The following is a 25,370-nucleotide window of genomic DNA, read 5'->3' on the forward strand; positions in this document are numbered from 1 at the left end:
AAAACGTATAATCTTCCACTGCATCAGCATTTGTGGGTGGCTTATTAAAAAAGAGAAAAAGAAAAGCTCTAATTTCTGACCCTCCCCTTGAATACACAATCTGTATATATTACTGACCCATTCAAACACCTCTGTATAATCCTAATAAAGGCCAGGCCGCCCCCCTTGAAACCACCACAGCAGACATATTTTAGGATCCCGATTGAAAGAAGCTTTCCAATTTAAAAGTTTTGGGTGGTTTAAATTTTTGATTGACCATAATTCAACACCTTACATTAAAGTTTAAACATAAAAATGTAGCACAGAGAATGTTATACTGTGCAATTATTTTTACTTGTCCGACACACACTTTATTAGATATCTAGGTACATGAATCCGTATATTTGATCCCATAGCTCCTTAAAAAAAATGTGAAATTCCTTGTTGATTCAATTATTTAAGTTTTTAACTGATTTGTAAGCTTGCTGTCTCCAGTGTACATATATTAATAATGCCGTGGGTGTTTGCGTTGCTGTGCACATCACTTGACAGAACACATGGAAGTCGAGCTCCCCTAGCCCAAAGAACATACACAGTATAACTAGGACAAACGTGACTGAGAGTGGCTCAGGTTAGAGAGAGCATTGAGGACTTATTAGTAAGGAGAGCAGTGTAGGCAGGCTTTGACAAGAAAGCAAGTTTGAGGGAGAGTGAGGGCACTTTCCACTTTTGGAAGTGATAGGCTGTAATCATAAGGGCAAGCGAGAGCACCCCCCCTTTTTTTTTTAAGATACGTTTTAATGAGCAAACATTGGTCTTCTGCTAGAAATACCGAATACAGCCACTGAAATCTGGATGTTGGCGAGAGGCTGACATTAGGGTGGCCTTGTGGTTAGGACACAGGAGACCTGCGGTTAATTTCTACTTTTAGCCACCAAGTCCCTGTGTGACTTTGAGCTAGTCACTTAATCCACTTAATCTATCCTATGCCTTTATTCTTCATCTGTAAAATGGGGATAATACTTCCCTATCTCACACTGTGTGTGTGGATAAAATCCATTAATGATTGTGAGGTTCTCTGTTACAGTGATGAGGGCTATATAAGTACTGGGTAGACCCCAGTGTATTCTAAAAAAAAATGTGATTTTTAGTGAAATAACCCATTTTTTTCAAGGTCTGTATAACTAACATTTGGGGCAAATTTATTGTTGGCGTCATCAAAAGAAGAAAATGAGACGCTGTTTTCTCTTGTGCCGTGTTCCAGCTAGGATAAGTTGCTGCAGGGTATAACAGATCCTGCTTATGTTTTACAAAGATTGGTCTCGGCACTGGGATGTAAACCTCGCCTTTGCAGGTTTTTTCCCAACCCATTTTTCTTTGCTTTCAGAATGTGCCCGGGAATGAGAACTTTGTAGACTGCACTGCTGGGGGTGGTATCATGTTATCTTGTGTGTTTAGCCCATTGGATCATGGGTCCAGATTTGGGATGTTGGGTGCTACAACTACGTAAGTAATAATGCATCTGACAGCATTAGAAGGGAATGATTTCCATGGGATTCTCCTCTAGGGCATGATCAAGACTTTGGTTGATTTATTGGACTGGTGCTAGTGCAAATCATTGAGAGTGCACAGATTGGCAGAGCTGCTCTGCTAGACATTATTCTTTCTGTTCTAGGAGCTTGTAACATGCCGTATCAGAGACCCTATAGAGTATCTCTGGGGTGGGGCAAGCGTACATATTTGCAGTAAGTAATAGTAATATGTGTTCTCAATACATGCAACTCATCCGACAAAGTAGCGTTGCCTAAAATGCAACCGACGGTTAAGTTTTTTTACAAGCACAGTATCACTTTTTAAAAACAGTAAATGGGGAAAAGGCTGATCTCAAACACTACTACTTCTATGTATGGCCATGTCTTGCACTCTGGCAGCCAGTCTGGGACCTGGCAAAGCCATGGTTCAGAGAGAGTCCTTGAAGGCAGCAGCTCTACTTTCTCTGTGTGTTAAGCTTATCTTGAAACCCTGCTATCTTCAAACTCCCAGAACTGTAAATGCAGCAAGTTCAAAAGGAGAACCTCTGGCTGTGCGGAAAAGGGTCTCCTTGGAACTTGCTTACTATGTACTAGCTTAATATTGGTGGAGTTCTTATTTTGTGTCGGGGGGTGGTTGTTTCTGACTGTCCTGGTTAGTCTAACTTGAATTGCTGGGGTTGGTTCAGGGGATTAACGCCATAAAGGCCACTAGCCATGATACCATGGCACTAAATGTCTCTTTAAAATATATTGGTGCCCATCTTCAAGGATAATTCCCTGTCCAGGAGTTCCTCACTATATGGGATTTGCAATCTGGTTTAGGCTGAGGAACCTGTCTGATTTGGCTAGCAAGAATTCTGAACTCTGATAATCAAGACCCATAATCCACATGGGTTTGGAACTTGAGCCAAAATATTAAAATAGCCATTTTATAGGCACAGCAACCTACTATGTTCCAGGGTGTGTGCTTGATAATATATGGGTTCTGGAGACGTTCTGCCCTGTACCTAGTGTCACAAGCACAATAGAGGTGGGTGGGTGGTGGTGCCCATATCCTGGTTGTTTAATAATAGTGCTTGGAAATAAAGCTGCTCTAAAGTTCCAGGGAAAATGCTTCATGTGCTGGTGGAGTATTTTTCCTCCCACTTTATTCCATGTGGTGCCATATCTCTAGCTGCTTCTTCTGTGGATAGAGCCTCTCCCATAGTCCCTGGTGTCCGTGTCTGAGGTGGGTGGAATTCTTGGGTTGAAATGGCCCCTCCTGAAATGTAAACCTGGTAGGTTTGGGTTCCGTTTTTGGTACTCTACCTTGCAATTTTAAAAACCCTGTGGCACCAAGTCTGGGACTTCAGATCAGCTGACTCCGGGCTTGTGGGGCCACAAATAGCAATGTAAACATTCGGACCCGAGCCCATGCTTTGAAACCCACCCCCCTTACAGGGTGTCAGAGCCCAGGCTCCAGCCTGAGTCCAAACATCTACACTGCAACTTTATAGCCTCATGAGTTGGAGCCAGTTGACCAGGGCCAGCTGTGGCCGTGTCGCAGGTCTTTTGTAGCAATGTAGACCTACCCTAAGTGTGCTGTGTGGTACTTGAGCATTAGGTCTGTGGGCCCCAGACTGTGGGGCGCATCCCCATAGGTGAGTGCAGAGGAATGTTCAGGAGGGGCCCATGCCAGCCCCCATGGGGGGTGAGGTGGGAGTACCCACTTCAGCCCCACTATGCCCTCATTCCATCTCTGCCCCAGCCCAGTTCCATCCCCAGCTCTGCCTTTAGCCCAAGCTCCGTTCTGAGGGTGCCTTGGCTGTGCAGTAATGGGGTGGGGGGCACTGACAGATTTGGTTAATGGTGAGGCAGGTCATGACTGGGAAAGTTTGCGCACCACTGCATTAGTCCACCAGAACAGGAGGGGTGAGATTTTCCCTTTACTAACACACTGATAATATCATTGCAATGAGTAACCCCTGTTAGCTTCGTGCTCTGGAGTTTGTGGAAGACCTTTCTGTGTGTGGACATGTGGGTGGTGGCCTTCTTGCAAGAAAGGATTAGCGTGTTCTTCATGCTTTGTAAAGATCTGACTTTATGTAAACCAAGTCTGTTCTCCCCTCTTTAAATGCCTGTAATTCTGGTAATGGCTTGTTGTGTGTGTGTGTGTGAATGCACCTATATTCTTAGGGTTTGTTCTTATGAGGGGTTTGAGAGCGTGCTTGATTACAGTAAGTCATGGCAGTGGAACCCAGGGGAGCGCCTACTGTGAGGGGATGTTGCTGTATTAGAATATTCTTTTCTTTTAAAAAAATCCTTAAATTTTACTGTCGCTGGCTTAGACTGCAAAAGGGTGCAACAACTCCCAGGTGCCACACTGGGTCTCTCACAAGATGTTGCTGTATTCACTAGCAGGAGACAGTCCCAGCGCTACCGGCCTAAAGTTGTGTTTTTAATCCCATTTTGGGAAGAGCACTTGTTTACCCAGGTGGCCTAGTTCAGGGAGATGCACTAAACTTCAAGCAGATTCTTTGTAGGTGAGTCAGACGTTAACGCTTCCCCGTCCTTCCCTCTCTCGTGCTCACCCCAAATGCACTGAAACGCATGAGGTGTTGCTGTAGTGCCAGTGGTAGGTGTTACTGTCGACCCCTCTGTGTCTTGAGGCAAATTCAGTAGCTTAACCTGCTACGGATAGGAGGAAACTTGTTCAGAGGCCGCATGCGTAGAATAGCTGGCATTTCCTTTGAAGGAACAAAGAGAATTTGGGTAAGAGGAACAAGAAGCCAGAGGATCTTAGCTGTCTTGTCTGGGAGGACTTGCAGTTTAGGCAGGAAATGCAAAAGGGAATGAAGGTGGGATTTGGGTGCAGGACTATGTACAGTGATAAATTTTAACATGGTTTGTGTGACCTGAAGTGCAGTATAGATCCCTCCTGCCTGCTGCATTGCTGGTCTATATCCTTTGTCCTGCTCACACTAACTATCTTGATCTTGCTAGTTCCACAAATCCTGAACCATCTTTTCCCGAGTGCAAGCTGCATTGGAAGACAAGCACTTCCTTTGCCACTAAGGTCACTGGCATGGCTGTGACTTAGCTACAGGTGTCAATGGGGTGGTTTACTGAATCAGGGTCCTTCCTTTGTAGCCCCTTCCTCTCTTCCTGCCAAACTCCCTCCAGATTCTCTTTCACTTTCTCTAAAGCAGGGGTAGGCAACCTATGGCACACGGGCTGAAGGCAGCATGTGAGCTGATTTTCAGTGGCACTCACACTGCCCGGGTCCTGGCCACCAGTCCGGGGGGCTCTGCATTTTAATTTAATTTTAAATAAAGCTTCTTAAACATTTTAAAAACCTTATTTACTTTACATATAACACTAGTTTAGTTCTATATTATAGACTTATAGGAAGAGACCTGCTAAAAACGTTACAATGTATGACTGGCACACGAAACCTTAAATGAGAGTGAATAAATGAAGACTTGGCACACCACTTCTGAAAGGTTGCCGACCCCTGTTGTAACGAGTGCAGCATAAAACGCACATTTATAGCTCTGCTAAAACTGCTGGCTCCAGCGTTCACGAACCTGGAGCTGCAGATGATGATGCAGCTTTCAGAAAGCTTGAACTTTTTGAATCTCAGCGTCTTCTGTCGTTGCGAATAATTGTGACCCCCCTGTAATTTCCCACAGCAGTGAAAGTTTAAACTGACGATGCTAATGTTTATTCTAAAACTCTTTCTATCAGTGGAAGTTATTTTAAAAAAGAAAAAAATCGAGTTCTGCCAAGTCTATGAGTTGCCTCCACAGCATGCAGTGCTTAAGGAATCCAGACCAATTTTGGGGTTGGGGATGGTTCTTAGCAGTGGTAATAAAAACCGGGGACAGTTTTTGAAAGCTTTTTCTTTTAAAAAGAGCCGTAAAGTAGCTTCTCCATTTCAACTGCCAACAGGCAATAGGCTATTGCTACGTTCTCTGTAAAGCAACCTGAGAGATGAGTAGTGGGCACCTTCGAACCATGGACGTTCAAAAGGCCTGTTAGATTAGTCTCTCTCCCTGTCATTGCAGGATTGTGCCTTATGGCACATTGATTAATAATCGATTTGTTCCCTTCCCTCCCACCAGCTCTTTAATAAGAATCTTTATTTGTATCTTTACAATATCTTACAAATCCTCCTCCTCCCCCCCGCCCCATCATCTCTGTGGTCCTTGTCTGCATGCCTGTCGGTGCCCCAGCTCGGAGCTGTACTTATTCCACTTCCTTGCTGGAAAGCGACTGATGACTCTCTGCAGGAAAGGCTAAGTGGCAAAGAGCTGTTGGTTGTACAGCACATCCTTTCCTGCATGCGAGTTAACACATTGTGTAGTAACTTGGGATTTCCCATGCTCCTCCCTCTCTTCCCCCTCAAGCCGCTTCTGTCTCCAAACAGGATTTCAAGAAGCTGGAAAACCAAAGCTGCCAGTCGATTGGAGAGACTGCAGAGAAAATGTTCCAGCTATATTTTTAGGGTGTCTGGTAATGCCTGTGTCAGAAAATTCTGCTCCCCAGAGCCAGGAAGTTGCACAACAATGTCCCAATAGATTAACGGCTGAAGAACAAATAACTGAAGATCCTGCCCCTCTGGGGGATCTAGACTCGCTTCAGCAGCGATACACACCGCCTTGAATGATAGTGTGTTGATGCCATTGTGCTCCATGAAAATGATTGGATGCGTCCCATCGTCCAGTGACCTATCATGAGGCAGTCAGGACTTCAGTTCATGTCACAGCCTGTACAGAAATTTCATTAGGACTCTTCCATAATCTTAAAGAGGATTTTTAATTGCACTGGAGTGCCAAGGAAGTGACTAGAACAGATATAGAATACTAATGACGTATGACTACAGTTACACAAGTTAGTTCATGAGCTGACATAGGCCTGTCTTCACTCAGGAGTTAGCACCAGTTTAACTAAGTGGGTGTAGCGTAGCTATGCAGCTTTCGTGAAAGCGGTGAAAAGGGCCTGTGTGAACACTGTTAAACCAGGTTTATATCTGTTTGTTTGAGAGTTCATGCAGGAGTCTCCACTGGTTTAATTAAACCTATTTTTAAATGATTTTTGGTGCAGGTTTTTTGTGTTACAAGCTCATAAGTCACTCTTGGAGTAACCCCCCCCCCTCCAAAATAGAGGGGACAAAAGACACGCAGGTTCTCCAGCAATTATTCTGTCTAGATGGGGGGAGGTAGTTCTTTCCCACTCCAATTTAAACATTACTTTTCATGAGTAACATGAATTACTTCATGCACCCTAGTTAGAAATCAGTGCTTTGGGATCCACCTTAAAAAGGGCAGGAGTTAAGGGGGGGCAGTCACATGTTCATAGCTTGGCTGGTTAATGGTCTTGGACCTTTTTTAAATGATCACTGGCCGGCCCCTTGGTCTAGCTATATTTATGTCTGGACAAGAGTCAAGGCCTGGGTCTTGGATGGGTGTAAAATTATTCAGTCCCAGATATGAGAGCATGTGCTATTTTTGTGTCAGTATATGCTTACCGCACAATCCAGTTTTGTCTTAAATTAGTGAAACAAATATATCTACTAGTATCCTGTGATTGTGCAGCTGAGTCCTGAATGTAGAAGATCTAGGGCTTGACTTTCAGAAAGTGGCCTCCTTTTTGTGATTGCATAGGTATTGGGGCTGGAAAGGTAGGGGCACCTATTGAAGGAGGCAGAGTTGAAGCCCTTCCTTAGAAATGCCTTTTCTGGGGAGAATCCCACTTCTTTACACCTTTGCTTTTTCTTCTTCTTCTGACTGGTGACAGAATAAATATCAAAATCGCACTGTCTAATTCAGCAAAGTCTAGAGCTGCAGAATTGAGGGTTCCAAGAGCAACTTGAATTGGCGGTGCTGCTTGCATGGGGCGCGTTCTATTTCTGTCCGAAATGCGTTGGTGGTTAAATACCTAACAGTAAAAGGTAGGATGCTTCAGAACGAGGTTTTGGCGGATTGCAAGTCCCCTGTTGCAGCGGCAGAGGAGGTCTGACGGCCATTAAAGGGATTGAATTTGTGTAGCGCTCCGGGCTTGGCTGTGATATGTTGACACGTAGCTTCTGGGCACCGATGGCTGTGGTGTGTCCCATCAGCTGCAGTGGAATGCAGGCTGAGAATACCCATCTTGTGGCGTCAAGAGATTAATAATATCCGGGTGTGAGTCTTTATTTCTTTGAAGCATGCTCCTAGGGGGGGAAATTATGATAGTCCCTTTGGCAGTAGCAGAACTAACTTTTATTGTTACGCACCTTGGGCATCTTTTAGGTAATTCTATAGTGCACAAATACCTCTGCACAGCTCCCTGGGCTTGCCCTCCTTTCTCAGAGCTGCCACCTTTCTAGACTAGGGTCTGCTCTGAGTGGGTGCAAGATTGGCCAATGCCCACCCAAAGCGAGGAATCTGAGCCAGGTGGTGGGCACAGCCTGGCCTCTGGCAGGAAGGAATTCCCCGGTACGGAGTGCGTTGTCACTGCAAGCCCCCTGCATGCTGGGGTCCAGGAACCAAAGCATCTGTGAACACAGCTGCTGCACCAGATCACAGAGGGGAGAGTAGGTCACGGTAGCCGAGGCCCAGGACCTTGGCTCGGAATTTAAGTGCCATCTGTTGTGCCCATTAGTCTCTCCTGCTTAGAAGGTGACCTGGTGCATGGTTCCTCGCCACAATCCACTTTCAGTCTCACTTTCTATTCCAAAGTGCTGGGCAATGGAACGGCTTAGCCTTTTGTAGCAGAAACCCCACCCGAGCTCTTGTCAGTCAAGTGACAAGTCTGCCATTCTCAGCACCTAACTCAACTCAGCTCGGACTGATTAACTTTGCACATGGAGTGGCAGGATCTCGATGAGGCGGTAGCTTGGCACCCTTTGCTCGGGGGTGGTCCTGTCAGGTCATCGTTTTTTAGAACTAAATATAGTTGACATAAGACAAGGATTTTCGAGTCACGTGACGGTTTATCCTCTCCTGGGCGTCAGTCAGCGCCGGGATCGGGTATCTGAATGGGTAATAATTAACTGTTAACTAGCTTTGCATTAGAGTTTGGCAGTTTCCAGCGGTGTGGACTTCTGCAGAGGTAGGCAAGAGTGAAGGAGATGGTCTCCCCTCGCTCCCCCCCCCCCGAATGTGGAGGCTGAGGCTGTTGGGTCATATCCTCCTCCACCTCTCGGTTTTAATTAAAAAACAAAAGAAAAAAACGTTGTAAATTTGGGTGTTCTCCGTGCGGCAGGGAGGCCTGGAGTAGCGTGGTCTTGTGCGCATGTCCTGCCCTTGGCTGGGGGTTTGCTGGCTCGTGCGGCTCACTTGGGTTGTGAACTGTCAGCTAGAAGGAAGATTTGACCCTTAGACTTTCCAGTGACTTTGCCCTCTGTACAGCCTCTCTCTCTGAGCTCCCTCCCATGAGCCGTGCTGAGGGGACAACACCTCCACGGTGGGGGCTGACCCTTTTCTGGGTAGGATCATCTCCTGGAATTCCCCCCCTCCTCCCCCACCCAATCCCTGTCCTGAGCTGTGCTGTGACTGCGTCCTCAGGGTTCCTCACCTCCCTGAGTGACAGCTGAAAAAACACTTGGCTTTTCCCAGGAGCTGTCCTGCAGCCCCAGCGCACCTCCTGATAGATGGCCACAGGTGGGAGGGCTAACGTGGCATTCAGCTGGGAGCACGGTTCTCTTCCAGGGGCGACAAGAACCATCCAGCTTCTGCCCCCTCCCCATCACCTTCATTAACTCGACATTCGTCAGGAGAGCTTTTCCAGGTACCTTCCGAGGCATTAGGCCGCGGGCGTTGGCGTGTCTCGATCCCTTGCCTGTCATGGCAGCAGAGGAACCTGCTGGTTGTACAACTTGCTGACCAGAGACTCGTCTGCATTTGTGACGTCCAGGTCACCATTGACTGCAGCTGGACAATCTGTCCTTTGCATGCTCGAATTGCCCACTCAGACTCGTCCCACACGAGCCACCCCGTCCCTTTCCAAAAGCAGTTACTGTGATGTGGCGGTTCAGAGTACTGGGGTGCAACGTGGCTTCCCAGTTCTGATCTAGCCTGTGCTGAACCATTGACTTCCTGGGTAACTGTGGGAAAGTTAGCGACCGCGTTGTCTTTTCAGTCAAATCCAGCAGGAAGCTTGCTGAGGGCCAGACATTGCAGCTGATGTGAGCTTTCCTGGAAAAACATTTATTTATTTATTTAAATGGGGGGCGGGGGGAGGGCACAAATTTCTTCCAGGAGCCTGGAGTTCCTCTGAGGCATCTCACCCTGGGTGACGGCAGAGATTGGTGCAGGAGGGACATGAGTGGGCACATGCTGTGTGCACCTTTATGAATAAAGATTCATAGAAATCCTCATTGGTGAAGAGCTTAGTTGTAGAATGGGGTTGTGGAAGAAGGGGGAATATAACTTTTTTCCAGATTGCTGCATCGAAAAAATAATTGTAGTCCCCTTCCCCCTCCTACATGTGCACAGACTAATTCTTAGCAGCACTTTTGGTAGCACTGCAGCTACAGGAGCCTGTCAGCATGTCTTATTCTTAGCCGACATATTTAGGGTTTATAATGTGCCTGTAACGTCATAGGATTCTGTCCTGAGTTGGAGATGACTTTTATTTTTTTTTAAATGCATCTTCAGTACAATTGAGGTTGTCTTCCCTGCTCCTCAGCTCCCCACCAGAAAGCAGAAAAAATAGAAATTACGCACTGGCTCACAAGGCATTTGTTTCTTAATGGCCTTTGGACTGGTTTTTGGTTCGTAATGTGAGATCAGGCCTATGTGTGTGTGTGTAAAGTTGTTGCTTCAGTAGTTGTTACTTGCATTTTAAAAACTCTCCACGTAGCTCTTTGAGGCAGGCGCGATGTTAATGCAGGTGTTGTACAATGCCAGTGCCTAGCACAATGGGCCCCCAGTCCTGACTGCGGTGTGGGGGTACTACTAGGTAACACATGAGCATATTGTGTGTGCTTTTTCCCTGTCATTTCCCACCACCACCAAAATGCATTTTGAAATCTTGTCCATAGGATCCTTGTGAATTATCCATAGGATAAATAGGTAGGGAGTTCTCTTTACTAGTGTGTTTAACCGTGTATATCCCCTGCTCTGAGAGAGGCACCAGGTATGTGTGCAGAGGTGGGAATGAACAAGGAGCCTTAATCAAGGAGAAATCTGCAGTCAGAGGAGCTAAGGACAGTAAGGAGGTGTTTTTAAAATATATTTAGAACAAAAAGAATCCTAATGTTGGTACTGGTCCATTCCTGGATGGAAATGGTAGAATTATAATGCAGAAAAGGCAGAAGTGTTCAATAAATATTTCTGTTCTGTGTTTTGGGGGATTATGTAGTTTTTAAATCGGCAAGTCCTGATCACTCGCATCCAAGAGTTTTAAAAGACCTGGCCTAGGAACTTGCTAGACCATCAATGTTAATTTTCAATAAGTCTTGTAATACTGGGGAAGTTCCAGAAGACTGGAAGACATCTAATGTTGTTGTGCCAATATTTAAAAAGGGTAAATGGGATGACCTGGGTAATTATAGGCCTGTCAGTCTGACTTCGATCCTGGGCAAGATAATGAAGCAGCTGATAGGGGACTCGGCAAAGAATTAAAGGAGGGTAATGTAATTAATGCCAATCAACATGGGTTTATGGAAAATAGATTCTGTCAAATTAATTTGACAGGATCTTTTTGTTGTTGTTGCTATTACAAGATTGGTTTGATGAAGGTAATAGTGTTGATGTAATATACTTAGATTTCTGTAAGGCATTTGACTTGGTACTGTGTGACATTTTGATTAAAAAAAATGTAGAAAAATATAAAATTAACATGACACATGTTAAATGGATTAAAAATTGGCTGACTGTTAGGTCTCAAAATGTAATTCTAAACAGAGAATCCCCCATTCAACAGGTATGTTTTGAGTGAGGTCCTGCAAGGATTGATTCTTGGCCCTACGCCTATTTAACTTCTTTTTTTTTTTAATTTAATGGTTTGGAAGAAAATGTAAAATCATAGTTTGCAGAGGAGACACAAATCGGGGGAATTATAAATAATGAAGTGGACAGATCATGGACATGGCAATCTGGATCGCTTAATAAGCTGGACTCAAGCAAACAATATGCATTTTAATATGGCTAAATGTAAATGTATCCATCTAGGAACAAGGAATGTAGGCCATGCTTTCAGGATGAGGGACTCGGTCGCGGGAAGCAGTGACTCTGAAAAAGATTTGGGGCTTGTGGTGGATAATCAGCTGACTACAAGCTCCCAGTGTGATGCTGTGGCCAAAAGGGCTAATGCAATCCATGGATGCATGAACGGGAATCTCAGGTAGGAGTAGAGAGGTGATTTTATCTGTGTATTTGACACTGGTATGGATGCTGCTAAAATACAGTGTCCAGTAGTCCTGGTGTCCACAACTCAAGAAGAATGTTGATAAATTCGGAGAGGGTTCACAGAAGAGCCATGTGAAGGATTAGAAAACCTTCCTTATACAGACGCTCCCCGACTTACGCAAGCATTCCATTCCGGAACGTCTTGCGTAACTTAAATTTTGCGTGAGTCGGAAATGTATACCCGACCATGACGTGCAAAAAACCAACCTCCTATTTCTAGCTTAGGGAACTTTTTCTGTAAGTGCGGATTTGCGGAAAATAGGCTTGTGTAACCCGGGGGGGCATCTATAGTGAAGCTCAGTCTATTTAGCTAAACAAAGAGATAGTTAAGGGGCCACTTGATTACAGGAAAAACAAATGTTTAATAATTGGACTCTTCAGTCTAGCAGAGAGACATAACTTGATTCAATGGCTGGAAGTTGAAGCTAGACAAATTCAGACTGGAAGTAAGGCATACATTTTCAACAGCAAGGGTAATTAACCATTGAACAATTTATGGGGGATTCGCTGTCACTGACCATTTTTACATCAAGATTGGATATTTATCAAAAATATCTGCTCTAGGAATTATTGTGGGGAAGTTCTCTGGCTTTTGCTATACAGGAGGTTACATTAGCTGGTCTGGGCCTGGGAATCTCTGGATCTGAACAGACTCTCCCCATGGGGTCATAAAGAGGGAGGCCCATCTTCACGTAAAATTTAGGTGGAAGTTGCTACGTCACTCAGGGGTGTGAAAAAAAGTGACACCCTGGAGCGCTGTAGCCATGCCAACCAACCCCTGGTGTAGGTACGGCGAGGTTGATGGAAGGATGCTTCTCTCGATTTAGCCGCTGAGGGAGATGGGTTACCTACATTGTGGGAAGCATCTATGCCAGGGGTGGTCAAACTTTTACTGACCCTCCGAGCCGCATATGATAATCTTCAGAAGTTGGAGAGCTGTGCCCCGGCAGGCATACCCCTCGGGCTGGAGCCCTGAGACCTCCCCTCCCTGCTGGGCAGACCCCGAGGTGATGGGCCGGGGCGGGGGGTGCATGTAGGGTCACCTGGGAGCTGCTAAGGGCAAGAGAGAGGCATGCCTAGGGGGGCATGACTCAAGCTGTTGGGAGGGCTGAACTTTTAAATTGTGCTCTCCACTCTCAGCAGGCACCAGTCATGTCTGGCAGAAGCCCGTAGCCCCACCACCCTGCCATAGGGCAGAAGCCCCAAGCTCCCTCCCAGTCTGGTAGGCGGAGAATGAGGGCCTGGGGGGCTCTGTGAGCTGCATTTTAACTGCAAGCCACGGTTTGACCCCCCCTTGCTCTACGCGATGGCGCTACAGTGGTATTGTAGGCAAACCCTCACTTAGCCTGCCCAGCAAGAAAGGGGTGCAGTCATGCATTAAAGTGCCTTCCCCAAGACCATGCAGAGAATCTGTTGCGGAGCTGAGACTAGAACTGTGATGGCCTGCTCCCAGCCCCAGCTCTGATCATTGCACTGAATTCGTGACTTTAATTCCACTGTGTTGTCATGGAGCTTGAGATCTCTGAGCTCCAGGGCACTGAGATAGGAGACCTCCCATATGCTCCCTGCCTGTCTGTCAGATACCCTTTCTGAAGTTATTTTTAGAAGGTGATCCTTGCAGCAGTTGCATAATTTAAATTGTACATTGTAGAGAGGTGCAGGCAGCTCCTGGCTTATTTTGCTGTTACAGTAGGACTTGCAAGAGGGATCTGTCTACCCTCGGAGTTGCGGCAAATTGGTTTTAATGCTTTGAGTTTCCAGTGCCTGCAACATGTCTTGCTGCTGCTGAACAGGTGTTTACAACCCTTGGTTGTGCTGTTCAGCTTTGATGCGTAGGACAAGGCATTTGACTTGGATCTGACTTAAGCAGCGCTACCCACAGCGGTTTGTGTGTAGCATGTACAAGAAGCCACAAGCATTGCCGATGCCGCCGGACTGCATCCCACAATGTGGCGCTTAGCCTTTGGAAATTGGCCCAAGTGATCGGCTTCCCACAGGAGCATTGAGCACTGAGAGACAGGTGCTTTTGGGGTTCAGAAAGCTCTTGTATAATCTGGGGGAGGGGAGGCATCCGTGCTCCCTGCAGGAGTCTCCCAGCGGCTCTCCTGCTAATGTCCCTGCGACGTTACATAGCAGTTGCCAGACTGGCTCAGACCAGGTGTGCAGCGCGTCCAGTATCCTGTCCTTGACAAGGGCCGCCTCCTGATGCTTCAGAGGGTGGTGCAAGAAATTCTGTAAGAGTTTGTTCTGGGATAACCTGCCCATAGGGAAGGGAGCCTGTGTCCACTGTTGATGTATGCTCTGAACTGGAGGGCTGTATATGCCTTGTGTGTGTATGTATAATCTATATATATTTTTTATGCTAGGTAGTGTAACGGGATGTTCTCCTAAGCCGTATCTTGTGACTCTCAAGCTTTGTAGGCCTTCTGTTTCCCCTTTGGATGAGTATCGCTGGGAGACAGCAGCATTGCCATTGTAAGGTCTCCCGGCACATTGCTGCTTTTCTTTCTCTGAATGAAAATGGGTGGTTTTTTTGCGGGGGGGGGGGAGGGGGTGCGATTGGGAAGAGAACATGAGCAGGGTCTGTTTGCAGCCAAACAAGGGCACCCTCCACACCCGCAAAGGTGTTAACTTGCAAACCTTGGCCGAGGCCCTGAGCGCTATTGAGAGCAGGCAGCCGGGAAGCAAAGCCTGGTGGGAGCTGGCACTTGTCTTTCTGCCTCCCTCCTCCCCCTCCCCCCCCGCCTTCCCCATCCACTTCCTCAGCACAGAGCCAGACTTCCAGCCAAGTCACAGGCTGGTGAGAATGAGGTTCTCTCTGGCCCTTTAGGCTTACCATGAACTTATCTAGTTCTTTTTCAAACCCCCAATTATCCTTTTGGCCTTCACAACATCCCCCGGCCATGAGTTCCACAGGATGACTGTGCGTTGTGTGAAGATATGCTTCTTTTTGTTTGTTTTAAACCTGCTGACTATTAACTTCATTGAGTGACCCCCAGGTTCTTGTGTTATGTGAAGGGGTAATTAATACTGCCTTATGCGCTTTCTCCACACCAGTCATGATTTTATAGACCTCCATCATTCATATCCTCCTCTAGTCATTTCTTTAAAAAGTCTTGGGATTGTTCAGCTTAGAAATCTCTTCTCATGTTCCATACCTCTAATCATTTTTGTTGCCCTTCTCTGTATTTCTTCCAATTCCCATATCTTTTTCGAGATGGGGTGACCAGAACTGCGTGCAGTATTCAAGGTATGGGCGTACCATGGATTTATACAGAGGCAATATGATATTTTCTGTTTTGTCTGTTTCCTCATGATTCCTAACAGTGTTATCTTTTTTTGACTGCCGCTGCACATTGAGCAGATGTTTTCAGAGAACTATCCTGTAACACCAAGATCTTTTTCTTGAGTGGTAACAGCTAATTTATTTCCCATCATTTTGTAGGTATAGTTGGGATTATGTTTTCTTTCCAGTGTGTAATACTTTGTGTATATCAGCATTGAATTCCATTTGCCATCTTGTTGCCTAGTCACCCAGTTTTGTGAGATCCCTTTGTAATTTTTCCACAGTCATCTTTGGTCTTAATTACCTTGAGGCTTTTTGTATCATCTGCAAACTTTGCCACCTCACTGTTTACCCCTTTTCCAGATCATTTCTGAGTATGTTGAAAAGCACTGGTCCCAGTGCTGATCCTTGGGAGACCCCACTATTTACCTCTCTCCCCATTCTGAAAACTGACCATTGATTCCAACTCTTTGGTTCCCATCTTTTAACTGGTTACTGATCCATGAGAGGACCTTCCCTCTTACTCCATGGCTGTCCACTGTGCGTAAGAGCCATTGGTGAATGACCTTGTCAAAGGCTTTCTGAAACTCCACGTACACTGTATCCACTGGCTCACCCTTGTCCACATGTTTTTGACCCCCCCGAAAGAATTCTAATAGCTTGGTGAGGCATGATTTCCCTTTACAAAAACCATGTTGGCTTTCCCCCCGACAAATCGTGTTTGTCTGTGTGTCTGATAATTCTGGTCTTTGCTATAGTTTCAACCAATTTGCCTGATACTGAAGTCAGGCTTACCGCCCTGTAATTGCTAGGATCACCTCTGGAGCCTTTTTTAAAAATTTGGCATTACATTGCCTATCCTCTAGTCAGCTGACACAGAGGCTGATTTAGATGATCGTTAGCTAGTTCTGTAGCCGTGCAATATCTGTTGTGTGAATGACTGGGCAGCTTCATTCTCTGGGACTGTCGCACCTCATTTACTGGGGATTTCTGACAGCAGAGCAGCTGCACTGCTGCAGTCTGCTAGTGTAGATGGGCCAAGCCACAGTTTGTCAGGGCAGTTGGCTGTTCTCATGAAATTAAGCTACGTTGCACTGGGGCAAATAACTGCAGCTTTGCCTATCTGTACTAAGGGTTTGCACTGATGGCTGTAACTGGGGCAAATTGGCAGTTTAAAGTAGGTTTCAATTCTGCCTTTATGTGCTTTAAAGAATTTTTAAACCTTGGGGCTCTGACTACATTTTGTTTGTTTTAGAATGTATAAAGCTGACATAAAAAGACTCTGAAAAAATATTTGTTATCTTTTAGAAATATCCCACGTGTGGAATCGGTTCTTCCTTGCAAGTGCAGGAGTCTTGCTGGCATCACCTTGACTGCAGAGATGGAGGGCGGGAGGGAAGTGTCTCTTGTCTTTTAACAAAGACATCCTTTCTCCAAAGTGTTCCTTGGTTATTGAAGTAAAGTAGATAGTGCCACAAACAAAACCATCACTATTAAACAGGCTGATTCTTAATACACCTAAAAAAGAGCGCCCTCCTCCCCCACCCAAAAGGTGCAAGCTTTAGGCCCCACACACTCCATCAAGCGTTGGTGCTCGCATTTGCTGCATGAATTGCCTAGCAAGGGTGGGTGTTGAGTCAGTGCAAAGCCCAGTACTTGTCTAACCGGAATATCCAGTGTTGCCTCTAGTCCGCTGTCCTGCATCTGGTAGCTGCTTTCAGGGATTCTTGCATCTTCCTCTGAATAGACAGTTAAGGAATAAGCCGTCTATAGAGAGAGTCTCCTCTCCTCTTCTCTCGCCCCCACCCCCCCACTCCCCCATTGGTGGCTTTTTTTACGCCCTGACACATGAGGATTTATGTATTGTATTGTATTATGGGGAGGGCTGATCTGACCTAGGTTTAGGTTGTCTAACACTTTCCATTATCCAGGATTCTTCAAGAAGCTTTTTCATTTCCACTGTTTGCAGCAGGCCTGCGGTATTCACTGGGGGGAGGGGGGAGTCTCCTTGGGCTAGAAAAGTGCCTCCTCTTTCTCCAATTAAATTCCGCTCCGATTTGGCTGAGATGGACTGTTCAAAATCACCATTTCCTTCCTCGGGACAGCCTTGGCAGACAGCCAGAATCCCTGACCTCCTCGTGCTGCAGCGGCACGTTACTGTGCTGGGAACGTCAGGGAGAGTTGCCAGGGCAGCCGGGCTTTTTGGGGGAGGGAGCTGAGCCCCGTAGCCCCCCAGACTCCGCACCAGTGGCTCATGTACACATGAGTGCACCCGCCCTGGGGGTACTCCGTGGAGTTAAGCGCTCTGGGCAGTCGTGGTGATGGGATGGTCTCTCTGTCCATTTAAATGTCTGGATTTTAGAAATCTTGTTAAGCATCTGGAAGTCTAAAGTGCTGGTCTTTTCAAAGGAGCCTAAGGGAGTTAGGTGCGCAAGGTGCCCAACTACTGTTGGAATTAAGTGGGCTAAGAGCACCTAGGCTCCTTTTGAAATGCCCAGTCCCAGCAGATACCTTGGTGGTGGTGGTCCTTTTCCGCACTGTAGGAATAGTTTACAAGGACCTGCGTGGCAATGTGCCGTTACCTAGTTGCATGGCCTGCGCTGCGGTACCAGGGGTGCCTCGTGGATTTCTTCGATCCCTTAGAAAGCCATTGTGAGCTGCTTGTAGAAGGAGAAGGCAGGCTGGCTAAAGCTCTGGTTTTGATTTCCCCAAGCAGGTAATAAGTAAACATGTCTCCTAGCCTGAGCGTAACACTTCACCATTCCATAGCGCGATTCCTCTTCAAAGCGTGTTGCAAACGCTAATGAGCTGGAGTTGAGCTGTGTTGCTGCGTTGTCCTTGGTACCTGTGTTGACAGGCGTTCATTAACCTGAAAGCCTGGCTGGACTTCCCCACTTGTGGTGTCTGCCTGTGACAATGCTACTTTCTCCTCAAACCATTCAGGGAAGCCAAACCAGTTTTGTGTCATTCTCACCCACCCAGCCCCCTGAAATGACCAGCTAGCAAAATAGCAAGACCTAGAAATGGTGGGGCTGTACTGTGATCTGAAATTCCCCAGGAGCGAGACAGCGTGGGGGAGTAGATAACTCAGGCCTCAAGCCACAGCCCACAGTGCTCTGTTCCTCGCTCTGCCACTGACTTGTTTTGTGGCCTTGGGCAAAGTCTCTGGCCCTTAGCTTCCCTTCCCGTCCTTTGTCTTGTCTATTTAAACTGTAAACTCTTCCGGGTGGGGACTCTCTCAAGTAAGTGTTTCGTACAGCGCCTCGCACTATGGGGCCCTAGGTCCACTCTGGCCTCTAGTTCTGGGAACACCAGTAATAAATACTAAGCAGGCCCATGGTAATCCAAGCAGGCATTGCCCACGTGCACTTGGAAAGGAATTGTGGCTTTGAGGTCACATGCAATAATTGAATCTAGTGTGGCTTGAGCCAAATCCATTTGGTGCATACGATCGGGCTCGTGGAAAGCTGCATATCTGCTCCACCCTCGCCAGGGAGCTGTTGTCTTTCTGCCAGAAGTCTCCTGACTTCTTAAATCAGGTTTGCTGTCGCGTTACTTTGGTTCCTCACCGTCCCCCAGTACGTGTCCTCAGTCCAGCTGCGAGGCAGTTGGTGCGGGCTTCTATCTGAGGTGTCCTCCTCCATAAAGATCGCATGCTCCACCCTCTCCTCAGCGTGCGAGCTGCTCTATCAATGCCTGCAGTGTACCAGGTTTGGGCTGGGTAGGTTTCTGCAGGGCCGGCTTGGGTGGGGTCTGCCGTCCTCTGGCATTTTTGCTGTGCTGGTTTTCTCTTTCTCCCTGTGCACGCTGTAGCGTAATGGAGCTGGACAAAGTACAGTGCCGCGAATGTTCCTGGGGGGTTCTAGCGTCCCCTGGGCGTACGATAAATGCGCAGAAAGGGCCATGTGAAAGGGAGTGATTCAGACCTGGGTTTAATTTGGAATTCACGAGTGGCTTTGTTAGCAGGCCCTTTATACCATTTGCAAAATAAGGAGCTGCTTACCGGTGGTGCAGGGACTGCATAGACAAGTGCAGCAGCCTTTGTGCCCAGGTATAAGCTGGGGATGTTCACTGAGTCAGCGCCGAGAGAGGGACGCCGGAGCGTGGACTACGCTAGGCTTAGGTGACATGGTGCTAAAACGCTGGTGCTCCCTGGAGCCCTGTGTACACCAGCACCCCCACCCAGAACAACTGGGTGGGCAAAGTACCAAAAAAAGCTTAGCTTAGTGCAGACACATCCAGGCTGGTGGTATCTGTCAGGTATGTGCCGTGGGCTCTTTACCATGCGTGGGTGTGGGCAGGAAGGGCCTCACTGGAATGTCTCCTTCACAAAGCTTTATGGTATATAATTCTCCATGAGCATTGGTTTTAAAAAAAAAAAAAAAAAGTATTCATTTCGGCTGAAGCCTTTGCGATAAGCTGAGCCACCCAGCCACGACAAGCGACTGAGGGAAATATCCCGCACCAACGCCCTTTGCTGGTGGCACATAGGATCCGCCAGGCTGACTTAGCCGAGCAGAGGATGGTGGTGTGTGCGGCTGCTTGTACTCCAGCAGTCACTTATCCCTGTAGGGGCACTGCAGGCCTCCCAGCTGCTGTGTGTGTGTGTGTGTGTGTGGGATAATCATGATATGCAACAGTTGGCTGGGTCACGCGCCCTCTGTGTTCTCGTTTGTCGGAAGGGGCTCTGTGCGATCCACTCCGCTCGAGCCCTTTGTCCGTAGGTAGCAATTTACCCCCGTCTCTCTCTTGCTGTCCTGTGTATTCTCTCCACATAGATCTTGGTGGAACAGAGTGCTCAAAACTCAAAACTCTCCTGGCAAGACCATGCTTGGCACATTCCGTTTTTAAAGCGCCCCACAAACCTCATTCCTCCCAGCTCCGCCGTACGATAAGGGAGTAGTATTCCCATCTTGCAGATGAGCACAGGTTTAAATGATGGCTCTTAAGGCAGCCAGACTAGCAGAGTTCCTGGCTCCCTGTGCTGTGTTCGTTCCTTTTGACCATGTCTCCCTCTCCTGTTAGTTGGGGAAGAGGGCCTCTCCTAGCGGTGCTGCTGGGCATCCCGGAGGACATACCTATGAAATTGTGCATTAGATTTGTCTTGGGGTGTCTCACTGAGTTCTAGGCGCAGGATTGCAGTCTGGGGGGGAGCTGAAACCCAGGGGAAGGCTGGAGGGATTATATCTGGTACAGTGGCAGCAGGGAGGGGAGGAGGGGTAGGGGGTCCCCCCCCTTCCCCCAGACACACCCGCTAACGGTGTAAATTGAAGACGCTGTGCCGTATAGTTAATTCGATGTGTTAGCGGCTTGATTTTTCAGAGGGGCTGAATGTTCGCCGCTACTGTTGAAGTCAGCGAGAGCTCCAGATGCGGTTGGAAAGCAGGCCCGGGGTTTCTGTTGTATCTCTAGGTGCCTTTTGAAGCTATATTTAGCTGGTGACCTCTGTGGGCGTGGAGTGGAGAATTCAGGGGCTGTTTGGAAAGAGTTCTGCTGCCTACACTAAGGAAAGTAAAAGCCTAATGGTGAGCATGGCTCCAGCGAGCGGGCGCTTGTGCTGCGGGCTCGGCTTTCTGGCATCGCCGTCTGTGGGAGGACGAGGACGGTGGATGAGTGCCAGCTAGCAAGGAGGATTCCAGAACCAGGGAGCTGGTGTCTATGTGAAATCCCACTCAGGAAACCTTTGAAGGGGGAATTGACGGGGAAACTCTGCTTTGCCACTTCTTATTCTGGCTCATTGGCGCTTCAGTGTGCACAGCTCGGCGCCCCGGCCCCGCTCCTGGGCGCTAAGGCCTGAAAAGGGACCGTTTTGATCGCCTAGTCGGAGCACCTGTGTAACGCAGGCTGGCTCCGAGAAGCAGTGAGCTTCCAGGGCGTTCTGTGGCGCAGCGCGGCTCCCAGCCACTTCTAATCTGCCGTCGCCTGGGGCTGCTAATGGGATGTCCATGCTCCTCCAGCCCCCTTTCTTCCTGCCCTTCCCCCTGTTGGAATAAAGCCACCGAGCCAGTGTTGCAGGGGTACCAGTGCCCGTCGTTCCATCCCTGCAGAACCCTGGGCTTGTCTCCGGAATGGGGGGTGCCGAGTGCACGGTACCTTTCCCTTTCCCCTCACTCAGCAGAGGATGGGTCCTGGGGATTGGGGGTGGGGTCTGCTGGCTGTCTCATGGACGTGCAGGGTTGCTATTTGCAGAGCTGGCTCTTCCTGGTGTGTGTGAGCTCTTGCCTGCTGGCGAGGCTGCTATGGAGCGTGCAGGGTGGTAAAACGGAATTAAGGTGTTACCTTCATTTTCGTCCCTGGCTGGCTGCAGTGCATTGTTCTGCCTGTGGTACCAGGAGCGTGCGGCGGAGGGCTGGGGAGAAGTATTGGCAGGGAGAGGGGTGCATAGCGTTGAAGTGCATCTGTAGTCAAGCGCACACGTGCCACATATGAGCCATCCCACAGCATGTGTTTAGCAACCTGTTAAAACAGCATCAGTTGGGAGCAGGCTATGGGGAAAAAATAATCCCCCTAAGGGAAACCAGCTTCAGAATTTCAGGAGTTACATGCTATCCTTTAAAAAAAAAAAAGGGGGGGGGGAGGGGTTAGAGACACTATCAGTGTACGGTATAACATGGTTGTGAGCATATGTGAAGTCTCATATGTGACCCGCCCTGCTTTTAAAGCCACCGTCTCTGAACCAGCTGCATCAAACCTTGTAAAACAATTTCACAACTGAAATTCCAGCCAGATGTTACAACGGCGGCGTTGTGCTCCCCTTGGCCCAGGCTTTACTCAGAGATGTTTTCAAACTGTTTAAAAAACATTCTTCGAGTACTGGGTCACTAGCCTTCCTCTGGGCAGGACAGCTAGTGCCCGGGAGGGAGCACAGATACAGTTCTGTGGACTTAGCGGATGAAAATCATCTAGGGGTGAAATATTGGGCCCAGCACCCCTTAAAAGTGAGGTGCAGAACTGAAGTGGAGCTGGAGTTAAGCCCCGGTATATTTTCAGGGTGGCTGCAGTAAACCTGCCTCGGGGTCAGTGGCACAGAGAAGCTGGAGCTGAAAAAACCTCACCCCAGTGCTGTTCTCTGACCATCTAGCAGGCATAAAAATGCAGGGCATTCCAGGGCATCTTCTGGATGTTGGAGGGGGACAGAGTTTTCTCTCTGCGGGGTGTGGGGGGGGTGGAAGGGGGATGCCAAGTGTAGGTGAGAGGAAAAGCATTTAATTTCCCCCTACAGTCTCGTCCACCTCCCACGCTCCTGTGCAGCGCTTTGTCGTCATTACGCTAGTGCCCAGAGGTGCCAGGCTCGCATAGTGCTGCGCGACAGTCCCTGCCCCAACGAGTTTGCTGTCAAAATAGCCAAAGGGTGGGAGAAAGGAAGTTGTTTTGGAGGCCCCACTTGCTACGCCAAAATAAACAATCCGGGACCCCCATTGTGCTAGGCGCTGTACGTGCACACGCACACGTTGTATTATCACCGTTTTACAGCTGGTGATTGATGTCAGGTGGGGAACTGAGGCACAGAGAAATGGCGACTTGCCCAAGGTGGGACAGGCAAGCTGTGGCAGACCCAGGATCTGAGCCCCAGGCAAGTGCCCTATCCACAAGCCCATCCTTCCTCACCTGTGCAGCGGGTCATGAATGCTGCTCTGTTCTTCTGTGGCCTTTTATTGAATGGAGACCATAGTTATTCTACTGGCCCCCTGAGATTAATGGTGGCAGCCGTGACACATGGCAGTGCTCACCCGGCCTGCCTTGAGAGGGGCCACGGCTGAACCTCTCCCTTTCCAGGCCAGCCCCGACAGAGTCCCGTGATTGTACAACTGAGGCTTCTGTGTGCAGCGGACGCCTCTGCGCTCTCGCATGCTGGTCTTTGCATGGATGCTCCTGTGCAGGGCATGCGCCGGGGGCCCATGCATGCAGTGTGGAAGGGGGTATTACCAGCGTCCATGGAGCCACTCGAACAGGAATACCCCACCGAGCCGTGCTGCAATCCTGCCCAGTAGGGCAGCTGTTTGAAACAGTGCAATCCCGATTCAAACTGTCATGGCCAGTTCAGGGCAGCTGATTCTCTCTACCCACCTGCTAGGGGAGGGGACGGGAGCAAAGAGGAGAGCCGGTGGAGACAGCCTCAGCTGCTCCCTTCCCGTGGAGCTGTGTGTCTCCAGTTGCTGCCTGGCAGAGGGCGCTCGCACAGCTGCTGCCTTTTGCCGAGATCAGAGCAGTTGCGAGGAGCCAGGCGCACATACGACACGCCGGGCAGCCAGGGCCACGTGTCCCTCATTAAAATCGCTCCACCACCCTCTCGGGAAAAGCCAAGCTCATCAAGCCATTTTGGTGCCCAGCTGCTCGAGGGCTCGCTTGTTCTACTGCTTATGCAGCAGATTTCAGTTTGCGTGGTGCTTTACAGAACAAGCAGAACTTCACTGCCCCTCCTCCCAAGAGCTGTGTCGGAGTTGAGCAAGCTGGCAGTCATGCTGAGTGTGGGAGGGGCTGTGTGTGGAGGACAAGTCTCCCGGCTGGTCTCCATCCCAGAAACAGGCCTGCTGCAGAAGCTAGTTGCAGCAGGAGAATTCCCCCGGCCTGCAACACGGCCAGTGGTGTGCCGTCCTGCAGCGTAGATCAGATCAAACAACCATGTGGTCATGTCCGCTAACCATGCGAACAAGCCTAGGCTGTGATGGGGTTTGCAGACGGATCACAGAACCTGGCTGAATCCTGTTTGTAAAATAAACCCTATGCAGGGATGTGCTAGAGTCTTAACAGATCGCCTAGCGTCAGTGTTCAGGTGGGCTTTTGTGTGGAGGCTTCAAACTCTGCAGATTGGAAGCGAAGGCCAGGTCTACACCACAGACTTCTGCTGGCATAGCTGTGTGGTCAGGGATGCGATCCGTGATCAGCAGAGACAAGACAGGCAAACCTCTCTAGCGTGGATACAGCTATACTGACAAACGGTGCACCCGTACCGGTATCATTTGTTTCATTTGGGAGGTGAGGCAGGTTTATTGCACCGGTACAAAGGCAGTGTCACTGCGTCCACACTAGGAATGCTTTGGTGGTACTATAAAGCCCTCCTAATTCAGTCGCCATTGTTCCTTCGCTCCCTGGTCGTCGTCCCTGTCAGCCCTGCCATGCTGGGTGTAATTCTGCCTTGTCAGCCCTGGCATTTACTCCCTCAGTAATAGCCATTGCAGGCCTGTCCGTATTTACTAGCCATGGTGGGGGTTGGGCATTTGTCCCTCCATGTTAACATGAAGGGCCCTGACTGACCCCCGTGCAGTAATGTCGCTGTCTGTGTGCTCACACTTCCTAGATGTCTGTGTTAAATGCCGAACTGTCCCGTTCTGCTTGTGAATTCAGGGGAGACACCCGGCTACAGGCGGCCAAGGGCTAGTGTCCTCTCGCTTGGGCTGAACAGGCTGGGGTGAGACTGGCCAGCCTCTTAGTGAGCAAAGCTGCACCCGTGAGACTGACCCCGACTCGTGCATTGCAGGGAGAGATCCCTTGGTGTAAATGGGGTGTGTAGCGTAGAGGTGGAGAATAGCAAATGCTGGCTGTTAGTTGGAGTGTAACTCTCCCTGCCTGGGGGGCTGGGTGATGAGTGGATTGGGGAAGGGTGGTGCCGGGAATTGGACCAGGGTCTGCAGCCTCCGTGATCATGGTTGTGGCAGGTGACCTTTCAAGTCTTTGTGGCCCAGCATCTGTAGAGGTTTGGGACTGTTTCTGCCATGCGCCCAGAGGTGAAATGGGGACTCTCCGTTGGAGTGATTTGGGTTGTTGATTTTGGGTCGGAGCGGAGAAGGTTGGACTCCGGAGCGAATAGTTAAGAGAGACACTGCACGCCGCCAATCCAGCAGAGAGCAGGTGAGCTCCTTTCAGAATCAGGGTCCAGCCTGTCCCATTCATTACACTTCCTCCTGGGATCTCCGCCTCCTCCCCCCACGAGAGGGGTTGGATGCTTCCGGATTTGGCCACGTAGGGGATTTCTGTGCTGCGTGCGAAGCCCAGGACACTGGGACCTGGGCGTGTTTCCAAGGCCGTGATTGAGTGTCCGTCTGCACTGCATTGGTAACCTGGGTTTACAGTGGCTGGATCTGGTCTCACAGCTGCGCTAACGTGTCCATGCTGCACTATGTAGACTCCGACTCGGGTCTGCAGCTGGCCCTGCTTCCACATTGCAAAAGGCCAGGGCTTCGACCTGAATCGCAACAG

At 48.7% G+C, this 25,370-nt stretch overlaps 1 protein-coding gene across 5 annotated transcripts in view; it reads left to right on the plus strand.

The window, feature by feature from the left end:
* LARP1 (La ribonucleoprotein 1, translational regulator) overlaps positions 1-25,370 on the plus strand; it is a 76,083-nt gene that overhangs the window by 19,733 nt on the left and 30,980 nt on the right. The gene's annotated exons all lie outside the window — the stretch shown is intronic.

This window comes from Chrysemys picta, chromosome 8, assembly GCF_011386835.1.
Source record: "Chrysemys picta bellii isolate R12L10 chromosome 8, ASM1138683v2, whole genome shotgun sequence".
Taxonomy (NCBI): domain Eukaryota; kingdom Metazoa; phylum Chordata; order Testudines; family Emydidae; genus Chrysemys; species Chrysemys picta.